Below are 24,796 nucleotides of genomic sequence, written 5' to 3' on the forward strand. Positions count from 1 at the left end.
CTGCGATGACAGGCTTCCATGCACTTGCGCCTTCTGGCCTGTGCAGCTTCAGGTGGGTGAGCAGCAGCTTGGAGCTCCTGCTGTTGCTCCTGCAGTTGGTGCTGCTGCAGTTCAGGGTTCTGCTGCTGCCACGGCTGGTCTTCATTCAAATCTGATTTCCAGGAGGAAAGGAAATAAATGGTTCCCATTCTTCTGGTACATACCTCAGTTGAGGAAGCGCTCATTCAAGGTGGCGAGAGGGATTTCCCAGGAGGTCACACTGGAGATGGGTGTCAGACTCCAAACTTCCACAACAATGAGTAGGCCTGTTAGAAGCTCCCCCAGACCTGAGACAACAAAGTTCTGCCACCTGCAAATGATGATTGGTGAAAACTCCTTTTTAATGGTGGAGCTGCAGCTGTTAATAAGCAGTCCACTTGTGCTGCCGCCAGGATTAACTGGCGTGTTCCAGAGGAGGCGTGCAGCACGTGGGAAAACTGTTAAAATCAGAAATGCCTCTCAAAATGGGATTATAGAAGCACTTAACTGGTTGTTAAGGGCCTTAAGGGCCTATCCCTCCTCTTGGAGGCGGGATGGAGACGGGGTCAGAAAACTCGCATGTGGGAAAATTGCTCGGAGGCGGGATGGAGGCGGGATTGGGCTCGCCCGCCAGTTTTTGCGGTATTGACAAATACACATATATTGGTAATATTATTAATGCATGTTAAACATGTTATAATGCCAATAATTTTGTTCATTGCTCCTCGAAACATATTTTTTCCTACTCTTACTTTCATTGGTGGATTTGTAGTTATTGCTAAAGTTCTCATTGGTGTAAAACTGTGCTAAGGGGGCTTATCCTATCATTGAGCCTCCAGTGGTCAGCAGCATGAATACATGATCATTCTCTGGGCCTGACTGACAGTCACAATGTCCAAGGTCAGCTCAAAACACTTAATAAAATCCCGCTCAAGCCCTGGAACAAATATCAGTCTTTCTCTGAGAAACAAAATAACCTTTCTCTCAAACAATACCATTCGCTCAGAATTGTAATGAAGTAAATAATAATAGAGAAGACTAGAGACACTCAGCAGGTCAGGGAGCATCAGTCGAGAAAACTCCAGTCAGTTGACGTTTCTATAACACTGAAAATATGAAAACTTTCAATTTCTGAGTTTCTTTCCCACTGCTCATGTTTTCCTACATTACAACAGCGACTACACTTCAAAAGCACTTCATTGGCTGTAAAGTGCTTTGGGACACCCTGAGCATCCCTGATTTTAATCGCTCAACCATTGGTGGCCGTGCCTTCAGCTGCCAAGGCCCTAAGTGTTGGAATTCCCTCCCGGCTCTCTACCTCTCTCCTCCGTTAAGATGCTCCTTAAAACCTACCTCTTTGACCAAGCTTTTGAAATCTGCCCTAATTTCTCCTTATGTAGTTCGGTATCAAATTTTGTTTTATAACGCTCCTGTGAAGCACCGTGGGACATTTTACTACGTCAAAGACGCTATATAAATCCAGGTTGTTGTTGTTGTTGAGGGCGTGAAAGGCGCTACATAAATTCTTTCTTTAAGTGTTGTTTGTAAATTTTTCATTTGGTTGTCATGTGACAAGGATGTCACATTGCACTCTGAGCTTTGTAGTTCCACAGGAGCAGGGCGAAGACTACAACTCCCATGATACACTCACAAACACAAATAGAGTCATAGAGTCATAGAGTTTTACAGCACAGAAAGAGGCCCTTCGGCCCATCATGTCTGCGCCACCCATCCATCCCTGTCCAGTCTAATCCCATTTTCCAGCATTTGGTCCATAGCCTTGTATGCAATGGCATTTCAAGTGCTCATCCAAATGCTTCTTGAATGTTGTGAGGGTTCCTGCCTCTGCCACCCTTTTAGGCATTGAGTTCCACATTCCAACCACCCTCTGGGTGAAAAAGTTCCTCCTCAAATCCCCTCTAAATCTCCTGCCCCTTACCCTGAATCTATGCCCCCTTGTTATTGACCCCCCTACTAAGGGGAAAAGTTCCTCTTTGTCTACCCTATCTATGCCCCTCATCATTTTGTACACCTCAATCAGGTCCCCCCTCAGCCTTCTCTGCTCCAAGGAAAACAACCCCAGCCTGTCCAGCCTCTCTTCATAGCTGAGGCGCTCCATCCCAGGTAACATCCTGGTGAATCTTCTCTGCACCCTCTCCAAAGCAATCACATCCTTCCTATAGTGAGGCGACCAGAACTGCACACAATACTCCAGCTGTGGCCTCACCAGCGTTTTGTACAGCTCCATCATAACCTCCCTGCTCTTATCTTCTATGCCTCGGCTAATGAAGGCAAGTATCCCATATGCCTTTTTAACCACCTTATCTACCTGCTCCGCTGCCTTCAGGGATCTATGTACATGTACACCAAGGTCCCTCTGACCCTCTGTACTTACTAGGGTCCTACCACTCATTGTGTATTCCCTTGCCTTATTTGTCCGTCCAAAATGCATCACCTCGCACTTTTCAGGGTTAAATTCCATTTGCCACTTTTCCGCCCATCTGACCAACCCGTTTATATCGTCCTGTAGCCTGAGGCTTTCCTCCTCGCAATTTACCACCCCACCAATTTTCGTGTCATCTGCGAACTTACTGATCATACCTTTTACATTCTCATCCAAATCATTTATGTAGATCACAAACAACAAGGGACCCAGCACCGATCCCTGAGGTACCCCACTGGACACAGGCTTCCAGTCACAAAAGCAACCTTCGACCATCACCCTCTGCCTCCTGCCACTCAGCCAGTTTAGGATCCAACGCGCCAAGGCACCCTGGATCCCATGGGCTCTTACCTTCTTGACCAGTCTCCTATGCGGGACTTTGTCAAAAGCTTTACTGAAGTCCATGTAAACCACATCCACAGCATTTCCCTCATCCACCCCCCTAGTCACCCCCTCAAAAAATTCAATCAGATTTGTCAGACATGATTTACCCTTGACAAAGCCATGCTGACTATCCCCGATTAATCCTTGCCTCTCCAAGTGGAGACTAATTTTGTCCCTCAGAATTTTTTCCAATAATTTCCCTACCACAAATGTTAGGCTCACTGGCCTGTAATTCCCTGGTTTATCCCTGCTACCCTTCTTGTATAATGGTACTACATTAGCTGTTCTCCAGTCCTCTGGTACATCCCCTGTGGCCAGAGAGGTTCTGAAAATTTGTGTCAGAGCCCCTGCAATCTCCTCCTTTGCCTCCCACAGCAGCCTGGGATACATCTCGTCCGGGCCTGGGGATTTATCCACTTTTTGGCCTGCTAAAACCGCTAGCACCTCCTCCCTCTCGATGCTAATATGTTCAAGTATATCAACAATGTATCAACAGGTGCTGGAATTTGCCAGTTCTGTGGTTAAGGCAGAAATTAAACCAAATGCCACAGAGAAGGTGCAACCCTGTGTGAGTGGAACTTCTTGGAAGCATTTCTAACATTAAATTATTCATTTAATAGCTAAATTGAGTGATTTTTTTTTGAGAATTGTATATTTTTTTTTAAGTGTTATGTTGGTTTTAGCTACCTCTATTGACTTGATTAAAATGGCAGTCATAAGCAGTTTGAAAACTTGTTTGAATAATTTGATTGACTTAGTTTCTCATAGTTACTGGCTCTGGATTGCTGGGTTTCTTATTTGTCTAAGGTGTTAGCTGTGGCTCAGTGGGTAGCACTCTCTAGGTGGGAGGGGCTAGGAGTGAACCAGGTGTTACTGGTTGCCTGATTGCAGCAGGGAGTTGGAGTGAGTTTGTAAAAAGTTGGTGGTGGGTTTTGGGGTTTTTGTTTTCAGGTTTTAGGGCGTTTTTGGCCCACAAAAACAGCCAGATGGCTGCTGAGGGGTCCGGAGTGCTGGGCCCCTCAGAGGACAGTGTTCCCAAGGGGAATTTAATTAGCGAAGAAACTGTGGTTGGAAGGGAAAGAAAAAGGCCCAAAGATTTAGGCCGGGACCCCAGGAGGTTTGGAAAAGAAAACACAGTGGTGGTTTAGTACGAGGATAAGGAGATACGAGCTTGGGATGTTATCTAAGTGGTACAGGAGGGCTGTGGCGAGGGAAGCTGCTTTGCCTGCCGACCAAAGCCGAATGTTGGGTTCGAGGTGACGGTCAGTGGCCGAGAGGAGGTGGAAAGACTTTCACTCAGTCTGAAAGTTGGCGATAAGTTCTTGGAGGTATCTCTGCTATATTCGGAAGAGGTGGTGGTCTCATTCTTAAACTTGCCAGTTTATATTGAGGACAAAGTGCTAATCAAAAAGTTGGAGTTGTGGGACATTAAGATTTGCTCAGCAATAAAGAGAAGGTACTATCCAGGAACACGGGTAGCAGATGGAACCCATTACATAAAGGTGTGGTTCCCAGAGGGGGTGAGGTCATTACCGTACAGTATGAAGTTCGAGACACTGGAAGGAGTGCAGTACTTTCGAGTGCTGCATGATAACCAAGTGAAGCCTTGACAAAGGCTTTTGACCCGAAACATTGACTCTAATTTCTCTCCACGGATGTTGCCTGGCCTGCTGAGTTTTTCTAGCATTTTCTGTTGTTATTTCAGATTTCCAGCATCTGCAGTATTTTGCTATCGTACAAAGGTTTGCTATTATTGTCTTGGACACAACCATCTTGTAAGAAATTGTCCAGACTTGTACTGTTATAATTGCAGCAAGTCTGGACACATCGCTCGGAGCTGTAAGGCGACGAGCTGTGGGGTGTGTCACAAAGGCCCCACCTGCTGTGAGGCAGAAGGAAGCTCTATGAGTGATGAGGAGATGGGAGAAGGAGCAGGAGATGTGAGTGGAATGGCCGGAGGAGCGGAGCAGGCGGAGGACACAGCTGGTAAATTGAAGGAGAAAAGAGCACAGGAAGAGGCAGGAAATTGCAGAGCAGAGAACAGGATGGAGATGGTGGAAATCACACCAAGTACAGTGGAAAAGAACAAAGACAGCAGCGGGCAGCAAGGTTCGAGTGCAGACTCAAGCCTTAATATGGTTCAGCTCTCCCTAAAGAATCTGGTGTCCACGGGGGGAGAGGAGGCGGGTGCGGGGTGCCTAGTAAATGTAAGTACTCCAAAGAAAGACAGGGAGTCAGACATCTCAGTGAGCAGGAGGGGGCAAGACAAGGAGAGGGTGTAAGAGGCAGGAGCCTTAAAGGGGCAGCAGGACGGGATCGGCAAGACAAAGATGCCAGAAGGGAACAATATAGGTGCGCCATTGTCCCAGAGAGAGAAGGATCAGGGAGCAAGGGTCAGAGGTGGAGATAAGGTCGAAGGGAGCGGCACTGTTGGAGAAACCATGATAGCAGGAAGACTCTCTATGGGAGATGATGTATCTGACGAGGAGCAGGCACAGAGGGTTGCAGAAGAGCTTGAGAGTGAGGCATTAGAGGGGGACAGAGACATGGAAGTCGGGGGTGGGGTGGCATCATGTGGAAAGGGAAAGGTTAGTGAGGGGCAGAAGGAGGGAGAAAGGGCAGCTCCTGGGCCCAAACTTAATGCAAGGAAGAGGCTGAAATAGCAGGGAAGGTTCAAACAGGAGGTGAAAAAGAGTCGGAGGCTGCAGGAAAAAGCAACAGCTGGTCGAAAAGTTGGGAAGGAGCATGTGAGGAGGGAAGGGCCAGAGAGTAAATGATGGGGAGATTATTAGGCATACTTCCCTTCTTTGGAGCCATGATTACATTGGTCTTGATTAATGTGAACGGACTGAGGGGTGAGAAGAAATTGCAGCAGTTGTTGCAGGGTTTTAAAGGTACGGACTTGTTGTGTCTGCAAGAAACCTTTTGGGATGAGGATATCCTAGAAAGAGTTCAGAAGGTTTGGAAGGGAGAGATGTTTGCACGTTGTGCAAACAATAACCGTAGAGGGGTGGCAGTTTTGGTGAGTCCGTCCATAAAAGAGAACATTGCCTTGGTGGACAAGGACACTGAGGGGAGATTTTTACGGCTAAGGGTAAAAATTGAGGGATTTAATTGCGATCTCTTTAATATTTATGCACCGAACGACCATTGCAAGCGTCGCGAGTTTTTTTGGGGGTTATTCACTGAAGCGGCAGAGGTGGAAAATCCATGTATAGTGGGGGATTTTAATGTATTTTCATCTCGGGTGGACATTTCAGCCCAGATGACCTTTAAGGATGATAACTTCAGAGGGATGATTGTAAAAATGATGGCAAATTTAAATTTGAGAGACTTATGGAAGGACCAGAACCCCATAAAAAGGGAGTTCTCCAGAGCAGGTTGGGTGGGTGATGTTTTAAAACAGAGCCGAATAGATTTTGGGTTAATGCAGGAAGGGTTAAGTTCAGAGGTGATGGAGATTTATTATAAAACATTATTTTTTAGTGATCACTCGGCTTTGGTTCTTAGAATTAGGAACAGCAGAGTTAAGATTGGTTCAGGGGTGTGGATTTTAAACAATCAATACCTGAAAGAAATTGCTTATAAAGAAGGGATTATAAATATAATAAAGAATGCTCAGAAGGAACCTTTGTTCTTGAAAGAAAGAAGAGTTTGGTGGGACAATTTCAAATATGAGGTAAAAGTTTTTTCGGTACGTTATGGGAAAAATAGGGCGACAGCTAACCGGCGTCGAGAAGAGAATATAAACAAAAGGTTTATGGATGTCTGTAAAGCAGTTGACAGAGGGGATAAGGGAGCTGAGACTAAGTTCCGGGTGCTAAAGGAAGAGTGGGAATTATTGCAAGCTGAAAAATGCAAGGGGGCCATTCTCTGTGCGAAGGCTAGAGATATATTAGAGGGCGAAAGATGCACTAGATATTTTCTAGAGCAAGAGAAGCTGCAACAGAGATTGTCGTTAATTGAAGAGTTGAAGGTTGGGGAGAAGATCATTCATGAAAGTGGGGAGATTTTAGAGGCGGCTAGCAGCTTTTATCAAGAGTTATATACAAAAGAAGACATTTCCAATTTGGTGATGGAGAAGGTTACTGCTTTTATTGAAGAGGGTTCAAAGGAGGATGAGAGAAGCATGTGTGACAAAGAAGTAGGATTAGCGGAAATAAAAGTAGCAATAAGTGGAATGAGGGGGGTGGGGGGAAGCCCAGGGTCCAATGGACTAAGTGCAGAATTTTATGAAGAATTTTTCAAGATTTTAAGTCCATTGATCTTAGAAGTTTTTAAGGAAATTAAAATTGAGGGAAGCCTGGCCCCATCTATGAGGAGAGGTATCATAAGCTTAGCTTATAAAAATAAAGGGGATAGACGGGATCTGAAGAATTGGAGGCCCATCACATTATTAAATGTGGATTATAAGGTCTTGGCGAGAGTTATGGCAAATCGTTTGAAGGAGGTGTTACCGCAGATAGTTTGGCCCTCTCAGCCCTCGCAGACTCTGTGGTCTCAATCCGAGATGCGATAGAGCTCATGGAAGAGAGTGGGAGGGAGGCTTATGTATTAAAGATAGATCAAGAGAAAGCCTTTGATAGGGTCTCTCATGAGTTTTTATTGAAGGTTTTGGAAGCATTTGGTTTCAAGGAAAATTTCATTCAGTGGATAAGGATTTTTTATTCAAACATATTTAGCTGTGTTAAATGTAATGGTTTTTTATCCAAGTATTTTCCGATACAGAGATCAGTGAGACAGGGTTGTCCCCGTCCCCATTGTTGTACACATTGGTAGCAGGGCCATTAGGGTACATGATGCGAAAGAAACGAGGGGTAGTTGGGATTGTGGTCCCCAGTTCTGGGCTGGTGTCGGTGATACACCAATATGCAGATGACACAACCTTAACATTGAGAAATGGGGAGTCAGTGAGGAAAGCTATGGATGTAGTGAAGGAATATTGTAGAGCTTCAGGAGCCAGAGTGAATTATAGTAAGTCCCAATGCCTGGTTGCAGGGAGGGGTAGGGGGGAATGGTTGGGGTAATGTCCCTTTAAGGTGGTGCAGGTTTTGGAAGTTCTTGGGGTGCATATGGGGTGCAAGAAAGACAGGGATGAAGTGGATCGATTAAATTGGGAACCGAAGGTTATGAAAATTGAAAAGATTTTGGGAAGATGGGAAAGAAGGTGGTTGAAAGTGCAAGGAAGAGCGACAGTGGTGTCTGCTCTCCTGCTATCTAAGCTATGGTACTTATTGACAGTGGAGGATATTCCTGAGTGGGCGGAAAAGTCCATCCGAGAGGCTTGTGTGAGGTTTTTATGGGAAGGGAAACCAGCCTTGGTGGCTTACAATACCATCATTGGACGGAGAAATCAGGGAGGACTCAATTTCCCAGATATTGATTTGAAGAAAAAATCCTTTAGAATCAAATGGGTGAAGATTTCTTCAGAAGTCAAATACAAGTTTTTGGAAGAGTTGATTTGAGCATTTTTTAAAACGAAGTTGGATAGGACGGCAGGGGATATTGTATATGGAATACAATAATATGTTTTGGAAATCGATTAAACTTCTCCCTAGGTTTTATAAGGGGGTTGTAGAGACTTGGGCCCAATTTTTAAAAAGTGTGCAGTTTATGCCCAAGGGGGCTGAGGAATTTTTAGAACAGCCCTTATTTTTGAACAGGTCAGTCAACATCGAAGGAGAGGTTTTATTTAATCAAGCTTTTATAAAAGCTGGGATTATATCTGTGAAAGATGTATTATACGAGGTAATTCCAGGTTGGTTGCCAGAAGCGATAGTGAGGGACATGGTGTGGGAGGAAGATCAGGAGGTAGAGGAAAAAGCAATAGGAATTATGTATGAGAAGATTGTGAGGGCAATGCCACAGGATTGGATGGAAGAAATAAATGCAGAAATCTCCAAAGGAAGTAAAATGCATCCCGCTTTTCCAAGCTTTGTACTGGAGAAAGCGGGAGAGTTGGTCCAATTTGACAACTGTAATACTTGAGATTTCTGAGGTATTTAGAGAATGGAGATTCAAGACACCTGCTGGTCAGGAGTTTTGGCAGATTATATACCCACAGCTGGACTTCAACAGGATTTGGAAGGGAGTGTGGGCGAATTTTAAATGTCCAGAATGGATTGAACTGGATTTCAAGTTGGCTCATAACTGGATTTGTACCATAACGGTCTTGTGCAAGATTGGATGAGTGGAGGTGGCAACTTGCCCAATGTGTGGGACACGGGATGAGACTCTGTCCCATTTACTGGTGTTATGTCTGCAGTTAAATGACTTTAAGTACTATGTTCGACAGTTTTGTGAAGCTTTTTTGCTGGGTGGGGACCAAAGAGCGAGAATGGGAATCCCGTGGGACTCAATTTTGAGATGGGGATTGCAGGAGAGTCTGCCCGAGTCTAGCGGAGCGGCAATTAATTTAATGTTCTGTTTGGCTAGATTCGTGATTGTGCAAAGAAGGAATGCTCTTTTTTAAGGGGAGGAGAATCAATCTAAAAGAGTATAATAAATATAAGCTAAAAGATCATTATAAGGCTCTGTGGATGTTTTATTCAGAAAGGAATTTAAGGATAGTATTTTACAACCAATTTTTAAAGTACAATCGATTAGTATATGTTACAGGAGACAAATTAAACTTTAGGTTTTGATGTTAAAATGTGGTGGCGGAAGGGCTGTGCAGAGCAGCGGAATTGATTTGTATCATACAATGTAATGATCACGATGTTGTAAATGTTCTTAATGTTCAATAAAGTATATTAATTTAAAAAAAAGGTTACACTCTCGCCTCTGAATCAGATGTTGTGTGTTTAAGTCCCACTCCAGAGACTTGAACACAAAATCTAGGCTGACACGCCAGTGCAGAACTGAGGGAATGCTGCAGTGTCGGAGGTCCCACTTTTCAGATGAGATGTTAAACCGAGGACCCATCTGCCCCCTTAGGTAGGTGTAAAGATCCCATGGCACTATTTTGAAGAAGAATAGAGTTCTCACTGGTGTCCAAGCCAATATTTATCCCTCAATCAAGCGCACTAAAACAGAAAAATCTGGTGGTTATCACATTGCTGTTTGTGGGACCTTGCTCTGTGTCAAGCAGCAGCCGCGTTTCCTACATTACAACAGTGACAGCACTTCAAAAGTACTTCATTGGCTGTAAAGTGCTTTGGGACAACATGAGGGTGTGAGAGGCATTATATTAATGCTAGTGTTTTCTTTCTTTTAAGAAAGAATTTGCATTTATATAACACCTTGTGAAGGAATAAGCCATATAACCTATTCAGAAAAATACACTTGCCCGGATTTTCTGATCCCTACGGGTGGGTACGCGCTGTGTACTCACCCGTAGGGACATCGGAACTGCCGGTTTCAGGCATGCACAGCGCATGTGCTGGAAACCGGCATTTCCAATCTGTCAAGAAAGCGCTTGACAGATCAAACGCATGTGCAGGAAAGGCAGCGCTACCAGCTCAAAATTCAGATTTTTTTCCGAAACTGCTGCACCTAGTAAAAGCAGGTGTACAGCCTGCATTCTACCAGAAGAAGCTGCAGGAAGAAGAACTCTTTCAGCAGTGGGCTTGGAAACTGAACATTTTTAATTGTGAAAGTGAGCAAAGTTCTTTGTAGAAAGCCTGAGGTAAGTTTTTATCAACTTTAATTTGTTAAAAACTTTATTGGTTTGGGGTCTTGTTTTGAGTAGTGCAGTTAATTTAAAGAGCAACTCTCGCTGTGTGCAAGTTAATCATTCTATTGAATTAGATTTCATTTTCTTAAATGTGAAAATTACTGTTTAAAAATTAATTATTTAACATTTACTACAGTTTTAAAAAATTATGCCAGAAAATATCAATTAGTTATATGTTAACTTTTCCATGCCCTTTAAAAATTGTATGTATGACTTTGTGAAAATGTTAAAGTTCTTAGAAAATCATCTCGGGCCGTGATATTCATCAGGCGGGTATGACGTGTTCCCAATCTGATACCGCACATTTCCCACCATAGCCCGACGTGATTTTCTAGCCACTCACTTTATTAAAATTACTTTTACAACTCTTTCCATTTTTTCCTTATAAGCACTTCATCTGTTTAAAGAGGAAGCCTGTGAGGGAGAAACATGCCCTTTGACGATGTTGCCCTGATCCTCGGTGTGATTGTGCATCAGAGAATTGGAAATGCCAGGGAACAACAAAGAATGCTGAGGAACCATCACCATCTCATGATCAGGAGGAACTACTACCCACCCCAGAGAGGCTGGCATTTGAGATGCTGTCGGAGGAGTTGTGTATGAGGAGGCTGCGCTTTAGTAAAGAGGCAATTGGCCAACTACAGGAAACTCTCGTTTAAACGGCATCTAAATATATGGAATTCTCTATTAACCGGCAAAATTCTCACTCCGAAAACAACACCTCAATAACCGGCAATGTTGCCGAGTCCGAGTCTCCTGCAGTGGCCGAGTTAGTCAGTGGGGGTAGTTCTCCAAACTGCCACTGCTCGGCTTCTTGGCGCTGTCGGAAGTCGGAACACCTCATTACCCCTGTAATAGGAGTCTGACTCTCCCGCGCTGCTGGTAGTCTCTTCTGATCCGTCATTTTACAGGGGTACTGTGTGTCTCCCACGCTGCTGGTAGTCATTGCATTGCATTACCCTCAACTGACAGTACTGTACTTAATCAAGCATCTTCCACCATCCATTTAACACAACATTCTGTAGGTGACTACCCAATTACTGTATACTGCACATTTCTTGATTTTTTTTATTTTTCTTTGTTAAAAATAGCCTCGGTAGATAACCCTCTCCGTCATCCGGAATTTTTGATTAACCGGCAACACGCTGGTCCCGTTGTTGCTGGATACCAAAGAGTTTCCTGTATGTGACATGTTAAAGGAGGACCTTCAAACACGCTCGAAGGCGCGCACTGCCTTGTTAGTGAACATGAAGGTAACCACAGCATTGAACTTCTTTGCAAGTGGGTCATTTCAGGCAGGCACCGGTAACATTTCCAACATCTCCCAGAGTGCTGCGTTGGCCTGCATTCACCAGGTCACAGATGTCAATTTCCATAGGGCTTCAGAGTTCATAGACTTTGACTTGTCCACGTGCCATCAAAAGGAGATGGCCCTTGCATTTTATAGCATTGCTGGATTCCCCAAAGTGATTGGGGCCATCGATGGCACCCATGTTGCATTGAAGGCACCACTGGATGCACCTGTGACTAACATCAACAGGAAGGGGTTTCATTCATTGAATGTCATGATAGTCTGTGATGCGCACCTTAGGGTCCTAAACGTGAATGCAGATCACTGGGGAAGTGCTCATGACTCCTTTGTCCTCCGTAAATCGGACTTATATGGCACCCTCAGCACATTGCCTCCAGGATCCGCATGGATGTTGGGCGACAAGGTCCACCCGCTAAGACCATGGCTGATGACTCCCTACCACAAGACCAATAATGAGGCTCAGGAGAGATACAACCAGGCACACGTGCCCACACGGCAAATGGTGGAGAGGACAATCGGGATTCTGAAATCACACTTCCGGTGCCTGGACAGGTCAGGGGGGACCTTGCGGTATTCTCCTCTGAAAGTGGCAAGGATTGTGATGGCCTGTTGTGCTTTGCATAACTTTGCCCTGCGGGAAGGACTGACCCTTAACCCTGCAGAGGAGCTCCCTGCTGAAATGGAGGACATGGACGATGCCAATGTGCCTGTGGCCAGGCCTGATGGGGAGGAGCCAAGTGCTGCCGAAAGTAAGGCTGCTCGGAAACTGCTAGTAGCCAACACCTTCACGAGGTGATGATAGTGTCGCCTTGTACCTCCCCTTCCCCCAGCAAGGCAAAGGAAGGAACAGACACAATTTAAAGTGAAACAGTGAACTTTTATTGCAGCATCAAAGACTTTTGAGGTTCAGTTTTGATGTTCTTAGTTTTTAACTTTTAAATGTTAACTAGCTATTTTCTACTTTTCAAACATTCACAAACATAATTTTTTGAATAAAATTTGTAAACTGTTTAAAGTGACTTTTTTGGTTTCTTAGTGCAATAAAGACATTCAAGCTGGAAACTAGCTATTTTCTAATTTTCAAACAGTTGTAATTTTAAATATTTTTGCAAATAAAAAAGTTGAGTTTTTTTTCAAAATGACTAGAGGCTGTACTTTTTAAACGAAACAGTTACATACACTTTCAGTCACAAATATATATTTCAATAAAAAAAGCAACGACAAAATTAAACATTTAAATAAAACAAAACATTAAAGAATTGAACAATTTGCCCCTGAGGGTCAAAGGAGGTGGATTGTGCAAAAGCTGACAACCTACTGTCTCCTGAGCTTTCCCCTTCCCCATGACCAGAGCCCTCTGCTGCCAATTGAAAGGCCCCTGTGTGCCATCTCTTGCCCTTCAGCAATTGCCTCGTAACTGAGTTGCTGCTGCTACTGCTGCCGCTGCTGCTGAAAGGCAACGTTTGCTTACATCAGGACTGGCAAAGCTGTTGGCTTGTGGGCCTGTACTGTTACTGCGCTGGGAGCAGGTAAGGGCGATTCTGCGGTAGAGTCATAGAGTCATAGAGTCATAGAGTAATACAGCACGGATAGAGGCCCTTCGGCCCATCGTGTCCGCGCCGGCCATCAAGCCCTGTCTAATCTAATCCCATATTCCAGCATTTGGCCCGTAGCCTTGTATGCTATGGCATTTCAAGTGCACATCCAAATGCTTCTTAAATGTTGTGAGGGTTTCTGCCTCCACAACCCTTTCAGGCAGTGAGTTCCAGACTCCAACCACCCTCTGGGTGAAAAAGTTCTTTCTCAAATCCCCTCTAAACCTCCCGCCCTTTACCTTGAATCTATGCCCCCTAGTTATTGACCCCTCTACTAAGGGAAAAAGCTCCTCAGCATCCATCCTATCTATGCCCCTCATAATTTTGTACACCTCAATCATGTCCCCCCTCAGCCTCCTCAGCTCCAAGGAAAACAAACCCAACCTGCCCAGTCTCTCTTCATAGCTGAAGCGCTCCAGCCCTGGTAACATCCTGGTGAACCTCCTCTGCACCCTCTCTAACGCGATCACATCCTTCCTGTAGTGTGGCGACCAGAACTGCACACAATATTCCAGCTGTGGCCTAACCAGTGTTTTAGACAGCTCCATCATAACCTCCTTGCTCTTATATTCAATGCCTCGGCAAATGAAGGCAAGTATCCCATATGCCTTTTTTACCACCTTATCCACCTGTTCCGCCGCCTTCAGGGATCTGTGTACTTGCACACCCAGATCCCTCTGACCCTCCGTCTTGCCTAGGGTCTTTCCATTCATTGTGTATTCCTTTGCCTTGTTAGTCCCCCCAAAGTGCATCACCTCGCACTTTTCCGGGTTAAATTCCATTTGCCACTGTTCCGCCCATCTGACCAACCCATCTATATCGTCCTGCAGACTGAGGCTACCCTCCTCGCTATTTACCACCCTACCAATTTTTGTATCATCCGCGAACTTACTGATCATACCCTTTACATTCATATCCAAGTCATTAATGTAGACCACAAACAGCAAGGGACCCAGCACCGATCCCTGTGGTACCCCACTGGCCACAGGCTTCCAGTCACAAAAACAACCTTCGACCATCACCCTCTGCCTTCTGCCACTAAGCCAGTTTTGTATCCAATGTGCCAAGGCACCCTGGATTCCATGGGCTCTTACCTTCTTGACCAGTCTCCTGTGCGGGACTTTATCGAAGGCCTTACTGAAATCCATGTATACCACATCCACTGCGTTACCCTCATCCACACACCTAGTCACCCCCTCAAAAAATTCAATCAAATTAGTCAGACATGATCTTCCCTTGACAAAGCCATGTTGACTATCCCTGATTAATCCTTGCCTCTCCAAGTGGAGACAAATTTTGTCCCTCAGGATTTTTTCCAATAATTTTCCTACCACTGATGTTAGGCTCACTGGCCTGTAGTTCCCCGGTTTTTCCCTACTACCCTTCTTGAATAATGGTACTACATTAGCGGTTCTCCAGTCCTCTGGCACATCCCCTGTGGCCAGAGAGGTCCTGAATATATGTGTTAGAGCCCCCGCAATCTCCTCCTTTGCCTCACACAGCAGCCTGGGATACATTTCATCCGGGCCTGGGGATTTATCCATTTTTAGGCCAGCTAAAACCGCCAATACCTCCTCCCTCTCGATGTTAATATGTTCGAGCATATCACAGTCCCCCCGCCCTATTTCTATGTCTACATCGTCCTTCTCCATAGTGAAAACAGATGCAAAAAATTCATTTAGAACCCCTCCTACATCTTCCGGCTCCACACACAGATTGCCACTTTTGTCCCTAATGGGCCCTATTTTTTCCCTAGTTATCCTCTTACCCTTAATATACTTATAAAACATCTTCGGATTTTCCTTTATTTTGCTTGCCAGTGTTATTTCATGGCCCCTCCTTGATCTCCTAATTTCTTTTTTAAGTATCCCCCTGCACTTTTTGTACTCCTCTAGGGCTTCCTCCGTCTTTAGCCTTTTGTATCTACCAAAAGCCCTCCTTTTTTTCCTAATCCATTCTCGTATATCCCCTGACATCCAAGGTTCCCTGTGGTTTTTGGAACCACCCTTGACCTTTACGGGAACATGTTGCCATTGTATGATCTCAATCTCCCTTCTGAAAGCCTCCCATTGCTCCGATGCGGATTTTCCTACAAGTAGCTGATCCCAGTCCATTTTGGCCAGATCCTGCCTTATCCTATTAAAATCGGCCTTCCCCCAATTTAGAACCTTTATTTCCGGCCCATCCCTGTCCTTTTCCATGGCCACCTTAAATCTTACCATATTATGGTCACTATCACCAAAGTGCTCACCTACTAGCACTTTTTCCACTTGGCCGGCCACATTCCCTAGAATTAGGTCCAGTACCGCCCCCTCTCTTGTAGGACTTTCTACATGCTGGCTCAAAAAGCTCTCCTGGATGCACTTTAAGAATTCTACACCCTCTGAGCCTTTCACACTCTGACTATCCCAGTTAATATTGGGGAAGTTGAAATCCCCCATTATTATTACCCTATTATTTGCATATTTCTCTGAGATTTGCCTACATATCTGTTCCTCTATCTCCCCCTGACTGTTTGGAGGCCTATAGTACACTCCCAGCAAAGTGCATGCCCCCTTTTTGTTTTTAAGCTCCACCCATATGGCCTCATTAGAGGACCCTGCTAATATATCATCCCTCCTTACTGCAGTAATTGACTCCTTAATTATTATTGCGACACCCCCTCCTCTTATACCTCCCCCTCTGTCTCGCCTGAAGATTCTGTACCCCGGAATATTGAGCTGCCAGTCTTGCCCTTCCCTCAACCATGTCTCCGTGATAGTCAAAGTAATGGCAGCAGAAACTGTTTCAAGCAACTGCAAGAGTCGAACGAGAGACTCATTTATCTGATTAAGCGCCATAGTAACATATTTACCAACAACATCAATTCCCTGCCTGATTGAGGCAAGAGAGTCAACTTTCTTCTCATGAAGAGTACAAATCTCTTGCCTCAACCCTTCAATCTGTTGCACCTGAGCTTCTATGTCATTCTGTTGTGTTGAACATCTTACTGCAGAGCAGGTAGGAGAAGCAGAATCAGGTTGGTGTCTGGCTGTGGAACAACAGTCATCTGTAATAACAACAGAAAATGCTGGAAAAACTCAGCAGGTCAGGCAACATCCGTGGAGAGAAATTTGAGTTGACGTTTCGGGTTGGACCTGTTGTGTATGTAACCTGTTCCACCTTAAGAGAGCTTAAGCCTGTTCCACCTTAAGAGATGTACTACTTTCTCAGGCTGCTGTAGACGTAATACCGGGGGTGAACACACCGGTATATAAGCACTGTGCAGTAATCTTGTATTCAGTGTAGTCCCTACCTCCAACCAGTAAAGACCTGTTTTATTGTTACTGATTAAGTCTGAGTATTAATTACTTGAACAACTCACAGACTTAACACTGGCGACGAGTCAGGTTCTTACCCTGCGGCAGTTATTCCACGGCGGCTTCGTCCACAGACAGGACGTTGAAGAGAGGTTTCAAATCTCACCACCCCACTGGAAGCGACAGGCATTAGGACCCTGAAGCCTCCATCAGCGACTGAAAACTGGAGGACAGAAGACATCCTGCAGCTTCTTTTTCAACCTCGGTGGTGGGTAAGCCAAGCAGCGTTGGCTGCAAAGACATGGCTGGGGGAAGTCGGAGGTATAAGGGCCATCGATCGAAATCCCTGATAAGGGCCGCACTCGGGCTGAAAGGCGCAGCGTCGGCAGACACTGAAGGCGCGAGAGCCGCGGTGAAAAGCGCGGCCATCGATCGCGGCGAAGATAAGGGCCGCACTCGGGGCTGAAGGGAGACGGCATCGGGGGACGGGTGAAGACCGCCAAGCGCGGGAAAACCACCATTTTGTGGGCGGAGGACGACGGCAAGAGCGGGAAGCCGCCATCTTGGATAGCAGTAAAAAAAAAAAAAATCTGAGAAATTGGAAATCTGATAAAGTACTGCAATGCCTAAACACGGGAATATTAGCAACTTTGATAGTGACATCGAAGATTGGGCCATATATGTTGAACGAGTTAAAAATTATTGTAAGGCCAATAAAATTCGTGAGGCTGATAAAGCACTAACATTATTAAATTTAATGGGTGCGAAGACATACGGGCAATTGAAACACCTGTTATCACCAGATGAACCGGCGGATAAGACGTTCGATGAGATTGTTACTGTCCTGAAAGATCATCTAAACCCCACGCCGCTGATGCTAGCGGAACGATTTAAATTTTACGACAGAAGGCAGCTACAGCATGAAAGCAATGCTGAATATTTGCTGGAATTGCGTAAATTAGCGAAATATTGCCAGTTTGGAACGGGACTGACAGATGCACTACGAGACAAATTTGTGTGTGGTTTATTTAAACAGGATACACAAAAGCGACTGCTCGAGGAGAATGAGCTGACGCTTGAGAAGGCGGTCACTATGGCAGCAGCACACGAAGCCGCAGCAAGAGGCACGGCAATAATGCAGCTACGGTCACCGGAGCTCAGTGCACACAAATTGGGTGTGAGTTCTGGCAAATGTTATCGTTGTGGAAAGACAACGCATGATCAGAACCAGTGTTGGTTTAAAAACCAAGAATGTAGAACTTGTGGTAGGCTTGGACATATAGCTAGAGTATGCAGGTCAGGGAAGAAGACCAGCAACAAGAAGTCACCGCAAGGAAAATACGCAAAAGTACACAAGGTGGCCGAACAGGAGTCCGATTCAGACGCTAGCAGTAATGAACTGGCTGGCTTAAGCAGTATTGAACTGGCTAGCTTAAGGGTACTCAACGTTGGTAAGGGTGCAGACCTCCAGACAATTTGGGTTACTCTTCAGATAGATGGAGTCCAAGTAAAAATGGAATTGGACACTGGATCGGCATTGTCGGTCATGAATAAGAAAGATTACAGAAGGTTATTCCAACATATTCCCCTACAGGATACGGAGATTATATTGACAACCTACACGGGGCAGAGAGTGTACCCCATCGGGACAATAAAGGTTGCAGTGGCCAACAAGGGCGAAGGAAGTCAAATAATGGACTTATATGTGCTACCGGAGGGAGGTCCACCACTACTAGGCCGGGAGTGGTTTAGAAACATAAATATGGACTGGCATTCGCTAAAAGCCATAAAGAGTGAGAACTCGGTGCAGATAATCAGCCCAGACTCTAGAACTGATGATGGTAAGACCAACCCATGTGCAAAAGACAAAGTTTCAGCACAGAATTCCACTGAGCAACAACAACATAGTTTAACAGAGAATTCTGAGTCTGTCAAGTCTACTGATATGCACATTCTTGAGGGACACTGGGCTCGAACTCAACTCCATTTCAAACTACAACAGCAATTAGAACAAATGATTCGACGTTTTGAGCAAGAGATGAATGAAATAAAAAAGTTCTTTGTTACAGAGTGGGAGAATCTGGAAAGGCAACAGAAGCAACTGATGGAGAAAATGGAGCAGGAGCACACCAACCATCTGCGCGAGGAGGCCGAACGAATCAAAGCTGATTCAGGTTCTGAAGGTGCGTGCCATAATCTGGTGTCAGAAGAGTTAACGGTCAGCCAACTCCTTCATATGCTGAGGGACAAGACTCTGAAATGGGAAAAACTTGAACACGAGCTGCGATCTTCAAAGGAAAAGGGTTCGGAGCTCTCAAAAGTCATTGAGATGGCTGATGTGACGACACAGACTGAAACGACTGCAACAGAGCAGCCATTGGATGCCAAAAGTACGCTGACTCATGTCAATGTAGAACAACAGACCGCTGAAACAGCTGCTCCGGTAGAGGGATTGCATAGTCCGATCAATCAATCTCCAAAGGAAGTTGAAGTATTAAAATCACAAATGAGGTCACTAGTAAACGACTTGCTGAAAGCCCAGAAAAAGCTGGATGCAGAGGTACACATGAAGAAGTCTCTTCAGGAAAGATGTCTGGATTTGGAACAAGAGCTGGCTAACGTCCAGCTGGGTATGGAGGAAATAGACGACCCTCTCGCTGACCTGTCGGACGACTCCGAATATTACTATGTCCTGTCCTGCCCAACTTGTAACTTCGACTCCCACCATACAGAAATCATGGAGGAGCACCGAAAGTCTACGGAACATCGGGAGAAGGTGGCTCTACTACGAAAAAAGGAGGAAGAGAAGGAGGAACTGCGCATGCAGCTGGCAGCTGTGGCAGCTGACAATGGAGCCCAGAGAGTCTCCAAGAAGCAGAAAAGGAAAAGTAAAAACAGAAGATGACCCATCTGAACCATTATCACCTCTACCAGATCACACACGTGGTCCCTCCGAACGGAGCCAAATCAGTTCGGAAGTTCAAGCTGTTAAATCCATGAAAGGACTATTGAATGAGTAACGTGAACCGACTACACCACAGAGATTGAATCTGTGAACTGTTTTCCGCAGAGACTGAATCTGTGATATGTTACGTTAAACATGAAGTTATATATGTATATATGTTATTACGTTATGTTAAATGGGGGGGTGACTATAAAGCTAAGAAGGGAGGAGTGTTGTGTATGTAACCTGTTCCACCTTAAGAGAGCTTAAGCCTGTTCCACCTTAAGAGATGTACTACTTTCTCAGGCTGCTGTAGACGTAATACCGGGGGTGAACACACCGGTATATAAGCACTGTGCAGTAATCTTGTATTCAGTGTAGTCCCTACCTCCAACCAGTAAAGACCTGTTTTATTGTTACTGATTAAGCCTGAGTATTAATTACTTGAACAACTCACAGACTTAACAGGGCCCTTCTTCAAAACTGGAAAGAAAAGAAACTTGCACACAGCCAGAGGGGCCAGGAGATGGAGAGGTACTGTGCAGCCACCCAGGGTCTCCCCTTCCACTAGCTGTCCGTGGGATGGTGGAGTTCGCGCTGACAGCCTGGGCAACTTCTGACCAAGCTGTCATCTGTCCTGCAAAAAAGAACCGCACTGACCTTAATGCTCTGGGCCCACGTAATCTTCCAATTTAATCCTGAGGATTCCTGGGCAGTGTATGATGTCACGCCGCCCAGGAGTGCAGCGCGCGCGGAGCCTAGGGCTTCGAGCGTAGGGGAGACCTGCCCTCAAAAGTTATATTTGCATACGGCCCATGATCTTATGAAAGAATTATGCCCTTATTAAAACATGACAAACTGGGTTTGGAAATTTAGAAACCTAACTATGAAATAGCTATGAAAGAATTCTGGCTATTGAGATAAGACAGTTGTTGACCCTGAATAAATAACCTTATTGAAACAGAAGGTGCATGGCTCTGAGAGGCTGGCTTTTGGGAACAAAAACAATGGTCCACCCTGGATAAGGGCCTAGAAATTCAGTTGGTTGCACCAGCCGTTAGCGCCTTAGGAGGAGCAGATGTCGGGCGCTAGGCGGGTAGCGCCCGGGCGCAGCACGATCTGCGCCTCGCCCCAACTTCACTCAAGATTTAGCGGCGGTGCAAAGTCTTTGCGCGCGCTCAGCTGCGCGCGCAGATCACGACGTCATTTCCTCGTGCAACGCCCTTTGTGCGCCCCCAACCGGAACTTCAGTGGCAACGCCCCATTGTGCACCTGGTGCCCTTAGCGACTGTTAGAGTGGAGCGGAGCTCAGCCGATGCGGGGCGCGGGGGGTGCAAATTAAAGGGCACTCCTCCTGCAATATAAAAGGCTGCCATTTCGCAGCACACCTTCTTGCGAAACGGATCTTTGGAGAGAGACCAAGGTAGATAGCTTTCTGCTTTGGCCCAACAGTCGGACAGGTACTTCTGGCTTCAGGCCACAGCTTTCCACTAGTCTTTGCCTTCATTGACATCTCATTGTTTGCCAGAATATTATGGGGGCTGCAATGGGTGTCAACGCTGGCTTTCTCAATTACATCCAAAGGGCTCACAGACGCCGTGAGAGAGTGGCAGCCCTGGCTAGACGGAGAGGGGGCAACAGGCGTCGGCAAAGGAGGCCTTACCCACCCAGGGTATACCACCAGCAGTTCTCCTATCTCAACATGTCTGAGGAGCAGTGTGTTCGGAGGCTGCAATTCAGAAGGGACGTGGTCACAGAGATCTGCCACCTGCTTGGCGGTGATCTGATGCCACAGCTGAGGAGCAGGACGTCTCTGTCGGTGGCAGTGAAGGTGACGGTGGCTCTCAACTTCTATGCCATCGGCTCCTTCAAATCCGCTACTGGGGACATTGCCAACATCTCCCAGTTCGCCGTGCATTGCTGCATCCGCCAGGTGACCAATGCCCTTTTCAAAAGGAGACGTCAGTTCATCTCCTTCTCCATGGCCCTTGCCAAGCAGCAAAAGCGTGCAATGGGCTTTGCAGCATTCGCGGGCTTCCCCATGGTGCAGGGCGCCATTGACTGCACGCATGTGGCTTTGCGGGCACCTCTGGAGAATGCCGAGGATTACCGCAACCGGAAGGGCTACCATTCGCTGAACGTCCAGCTGGTGTGTGACCACAGGCAGCTCATCCTAGCTGTCAATGCCCGCTTTCCAGGCAGCAGCCACGATGCCTTCATCCTGCGACAGACTTCTGTGGCAGACATGTTCCAGGCACAGCCTCACCCACGAGGATGGCTTATCGGGGACAAAGGCTATCCTTTGTGTACCTGGCTGATGACCCCGCTCCGTGCGTGCAGCACCCCTGCTGAAGAGGGATACAACGAGAGCCATCAAGCGACCAGGAACATCATCGAACAAACAATCGGCGTCCTGAAGCAACGGTTCCGCTGTCTGGATCATTCTGATGGAGCCCTACAGTATTCGCCGGAGCGAGTCTCCCATTTCGTGGTCGTTTGCTGCATGCTGCACAACCTGGCTATCCGCAGGACTCAGCCACTGCCACCACAGATTGGAGGACCACCTGAGGAGGAGGAGCAGGAGGAGGAGGAGGAGGACCAGCACAGGAGGGAGGCAGAAAGTGCAAGGGCCGCCCGTCGCCGGCTTATTGAACGTCGGTTCTAGGCCCCCTCTCAGGGATTGGCTTGTGCCAATGTCAGCAGATGAATGTAGCCGCTCCACAAGCCCTCAGCCGAGCAGGGCAACCAGGACTTAACCAAAAAACCATGCACACTGCAATTTAACAACAATAATTTATTGAAAACCTCTGCCCTTCCCACATTACATGCTCATGTGGAGAAGCCCCCTCCAAAAACACAAAACTACCAGTCTCGGCCTTACAAAAAGAAAGAAAGACACCAGCCTCGGCCTTACAAAAAGAAAGAAAGACACCAGTCTCGGCCTTACAAAAAGAAAGAAAGACACCAGTCTCTGCCTTACAAAAAGAAAGAAAGACACCAGTCTCGGCCTTACACAAAAACAACTGCACCAGTGTCGGCCTTACAACAAGCACCAGGCATTTGTGCATACCTCTACTTTTTGCCCTGCGAGGGCGATGCCTTGCGCATCCTTGCCTGGCCCCTGCCCGCCCTGCTGCTCCTCCTCAATGGGAGCCCAGTGGCTGCAGCAAGGCTGGGGGAAGGCTGCTGAGGGGCAGATGGCGAGACGGCAGATGCCCTTGGGGGTCGGCCTGCACCAGCTCTGGCCTTGGAGTGTCCGGCTGCTGACTGCTCCAACTCTGGCTGGGCAGCAGCAGTCTGTCCAGCAGCTCGCGGCAGCTGCAATGGCGGAGTGGCAGTGTCGGCTGCAGGAATGGTGGCAACCTGGCAGATCGCAGGTGCTCGCTGGTCGCCTGAGACACTGGCACTCGCACGGGCCAGCACTGCAGCATGCGCAGCAAACAGCTGAAGAACAGACTGCTGGGCTGCTGCTGCGCGGCGAGTGCCCTGGCGATGCCTGGCTGATCCAGCGAGGGTCGCAGCAGTTTGTGCCCATGTGGCCCTGGTCTGTGTCCGCATGACACCAGCCAGTGAATGGACGGCACGACTGAGCACTTGGCTAGAAGCCGACTGTGCTGCCGCGAAGTCCTGCAGACTCCTGGCCTGTGCTGCACTGAATAGTTCCAGACTCCTGGCCTGTGCTGCACTGAATTGTTGCAGACTCCTGGCCTGTGCTGCCCCGAATTCCTGCACACTCCTTGACAGACACTCTATGGAGTCAGACATCCTTGCCACTGCAGCCATGAGTTCAGTGTGCCTGCGCTCAGCCTGGACAGCCATTTCCTCTAGGAGGCGCACCTCCTCTGCGCTGACCGTCGCAGGACTGGAGGCCGCACTCACCCTCTGGGGAGAAGTCCACCGAACTTCCCCACTCCTCCCGCGTTGCTGCAGGCCGCTGGACCCCGGAGCTTCACTCTCCTCCGACCCTTGCCCCCGGCTCCCTTCCAGGGAAGACGTGTCCCCTACATCGCCATGGGCTGGCACGGCTGAGGGTGGCACTGATGGGCCGGCTTCCTCTTCCTCCTCCTCGTCTTCCGAAGGGCTGACAGTGGCAGCTTGAGGGCCCGCCCCCTCACCTGGCGATTCACCATCTGAAAGCAGGAAGGCACAAGAGTAGCTTTAGAGTGAGGACAGAGCGGCAGCGAGGGAGGCATGAGTGGTGCCATTCCCCGCATTGGTCGGACAGTGGCAAAGGATGCTGATCTGATGCGCAAGTGGAACGAGAGAGGTCCAAAAGGTGATGCCCTTACCATTGGTGCCCAGAACAGGGTCGGCATCTCCACTGGCAACGGGGCCAATCAGCCGGCCTACCATAATGCGCTCCACACGCTGGTCGAGGTCGGAGAGCTCTTTGAGGTCAGGACGGCCTCCCCCGGTCTCAGTTCGGTTGCGCCGGTTGTGCGCAACCTTGGCCTGCAAGAGAAAGGACGGCCTCTAAGTACAGTGTGTAGCCCTGATCTTGTCTGCACTGCCTCCCATGGTCGAATAGCTTGTACAGTGTGTAGCACTGATCTTGTCTGCAATGCCTCCCATGGTCGAATAGCTTGTACAGTGTGTAAAGTGCTGAATGTGCAATTGATTTTCATGCCAGTCCCATAGCTGTTGGATGAGGGCTGGCCATTAGGGCTTTCAGGTCCCTTTGCCCATAATGTGAGGTGCACATGCAAGGATGAGGAGGACACTGGAAAGGGTACTCACCCTGACAACCCGAGTGAGGTCGTTGAACTTCTTCCGGCATTGCACAGGAGTCCTGGCAACCACGCTGTTGGAAGACACCCTGTTAGACACCTCCCTCCAGGCTTTCCGGTAGGCGCTGGGCAGCGGCCTCTTGCCACCTTCTGGGAACAAAACATGGCGCCTGCGCTCCACTCCGCCAACCAGCAGCCTCAAGTCGCCGTCGCTGAAGCGCTGTGCTCTCTCCCTGGCCTTCTCCATAGTCCTGGGCATTGTACAGGTGAAGCTGAAGCGGTCAGGCCTAGGTTGAGGGCTGCAGTGTGCAGGGCGTGGCAGGCAAACAAATCCACCCTCCCCCTTTAAGAGCTGACCGGCGCCAGAGTGTCTGCCGTCAATCAAGAACTCGCCGCACC

Source organism: Somniosus microcephalus, chromosome 2, assembly GCF_052327205.1.
Source record: "Somniosus microcephalus isolate GS21.2 chromosome 2, FLI_Smic_1.0, whole genome shotgun sequence".
Lineage (NCBI taxonomy): Eukaryota > Metazoa > Chordata > Chondrichthyes > Squaliformes > Somniosidae > Somniosus > Somniosus microcephalus.